A 2414-nucleotide genomic window follows, 5' to 3' on the forward strand; every position below is an offset into this window, starting at 1 on the left:
CTTGTTTACTTAATAAAGCTCTGCCAAGTTTTCTTGCCATTGTGACTTGTCCAGAAATTCTTATTCTGCAATAGAAGTCAAGGACCCTAAGTGAAGAGTTCTTATAAAGAGGAGCTCCATTAAACCTCACCTCTGTCTGGTGACATTTTGATTAAAATATACATCTGAAACACCATGGTGGAATTTCTTGATACAATTAATACACACTGAAAAAAGTTATGAATGACAGAAATGGAAGGCAGTCTTTGTTGTTGGGGAGCAGATATCAGCCAATGCAAACAAATGGGGTGAAGAAGATAAAGATGGTCAAAGTCATTTGCATATGTGAAAAACAACAATGAAATGTGCAGAAATTGTTTTAGAAGGAGAATTGAAGGAAGGCAGAGTGATAAAGGGGGTGAGGTCGATTGGGATACACTGCATGAATATATAGAAATAAATGTTCTACTGAAACCTCTTTGTAGAACTAATCTGAACAGCAGTCTGACGGTGGGAGAGCTCTCTCCTTGCAGACTTTGGGGAGCTGCTGTAAGTGTGTCCTTTCCAAGTTCATGGCTTTAGAAGTCAGAGGTCTGCAATTTCCTGTCTCTGGTACCTTCAAGTAAGAGTCTTGAGCCAAGAGGTAATCACCTGAACAGCTGGTCTAGCTACAGGGGAAAGATCTTGAATCAGAGCCTCGAAGCTCCAAAAGGGAAAGGATTCACTTCTCTTTTGGAGCCATCAGTTTCGGAAGGTCATTCTGGGAGGCTAGAAGAAGCAGTTGTTGTCCTTAGAACTTTTACAAAATAAATATATTTTAGGACATAAAGCTAGTCTTAACAAAAACATTAAAATAATTTTCAATATCTTATCAGATCATAATGAAACAAGAAGTCAGTGAAGAGAAACTACAGAAAGCATATAGCACATGAAGTTTAAATAATGTACCTTCAGCTGGGCACCGATGGCTCACACCTGTAAACCTAGCTACTCAGGAGGCTGAGATCTGAGGATCGCGGTTCAAAGCCAGCCCGGGCAGGAAAGTCCATGAGACTCTTATCTCCAATAAACCACCAGAAAACTGGAAGAGGTGCTGTGGTTCAAGTGGTAGAGTGCTAACCTTGAGCTGAAGAGCTCAGGGACAGAGCCCAGGCCCAGAGTTCAAGCTCCACGACCACCAAAAAAAAAAAAAAAAAAAAAAAAAAAAAAAATATATATATATATATATATATATATATATATATACCTTTAAACATTTCATGGACCAATGAATAAATTGAAGGAGAAATATTAAAAGAAAAAAATACTAGCCAGGTGCCATTGGTTCATCCCTGTAATCCTAGCTATTCAGGAGGTTGATATCTGAGGACTGCGGTTGAAAACCAGCCTGGGCAAGAAACTCTATGAGACTCTTTGCTCCAATAAACTACTCAGAAAGGTTGTTTTTGTTTTTTTTTTTTTTTTTAAAAACCCAAAACAAAAAAAACTGTAAAGTTGTAAAGCTCTTACCTTGAGCAAAAGAAGCTCAGCAACGGTGCCCAGGCTCAGAGTTCAAACCCCACAACTAGGGGAGGAAATATCTCTAGACTCAAAATTCAGAAAGGGTGAAGGGAAGAGAAATGAGGGTTACAAGGAAGTGACAATAATCAAAGGATCAAAACGAAGGGCTTTGTGTTTGTAGATGTTGGAATCTCATTTTCACCTGGAAATATGTTGAGGATGTTGACAGGAACCTATAAAAGTGGGGCTAGGAATGTGGCTTAGTGGTAGAGTGCTTGCCTAGTGTGCATGAAGCCCTGGGTTGGATTCCTCAGTAACACATACACAGAAAAGCCAGAAGTGATGCTGGTAGAGTGCTAGTCTTGAGCAAAAGAAACTCAGGGACAGTGCCCAGGCCCTAGGTTCAAATCCCAGGACTGCCCCCCCCCCACAAAAAAGTATGTATTTGTGGGGAAGCAGATGTGGTGAAGATAAACTATAACTGGAAACCAGAGGATCACGCCTGCAATCTTAGCTAGTTAGAAGGCTGAGATCTGAGAATCAGGGTTTGAAGCCAGCCCAGGCAGGAAAGCCTATGAGATTCTTATCTTCAATTAACTCTCAAGAAGCTGGAGTGGAGCAGAGCGCCGGTGGCTCACCCCTGTAATCCTAGCTACTCAGGAGGCTGAGATCTGAGGCTCGCAGTTCAAAGCCAGCCCAGGCAGGAACGTCTGTGAGTCTCATCTCCAATTAGCCACCAGAAAACTGGAAGTGGTGCTATGGCTCAAGTGGTAGAGCACTCGCCTTGAGCTGAAGAGCTCAGGTACAGCCCCCAGGCCCAGAGTTTAAGACTCATGACTGACAAAAAAAACCTAGAGTGGAGGTATAGCTCAAGTGATAGCACTCTACCCTTGAGCTAAAAGGCCAAGCAAGAACTCAAGAACCTGAGTTCAAGT

The sequence above is a fragment of the Dipodomys merriami genome, unplaced genomic scaffold (assembly GCF_024711535.1).
Source record: "Dipodomys merriami isolate MVZ:Mamm:240054 unplaced genomic scaffold, mDipMer1.0.p SCAF_25, whole genome shotgun sequence".
Classification (NCBI taxonomy): domain Eukaryota; kingdom Metazoa; phylum Chordata; class Mammalia; order Rodentia; family Heteromyidae; genus Dipodomys; species Dipodomys merriami.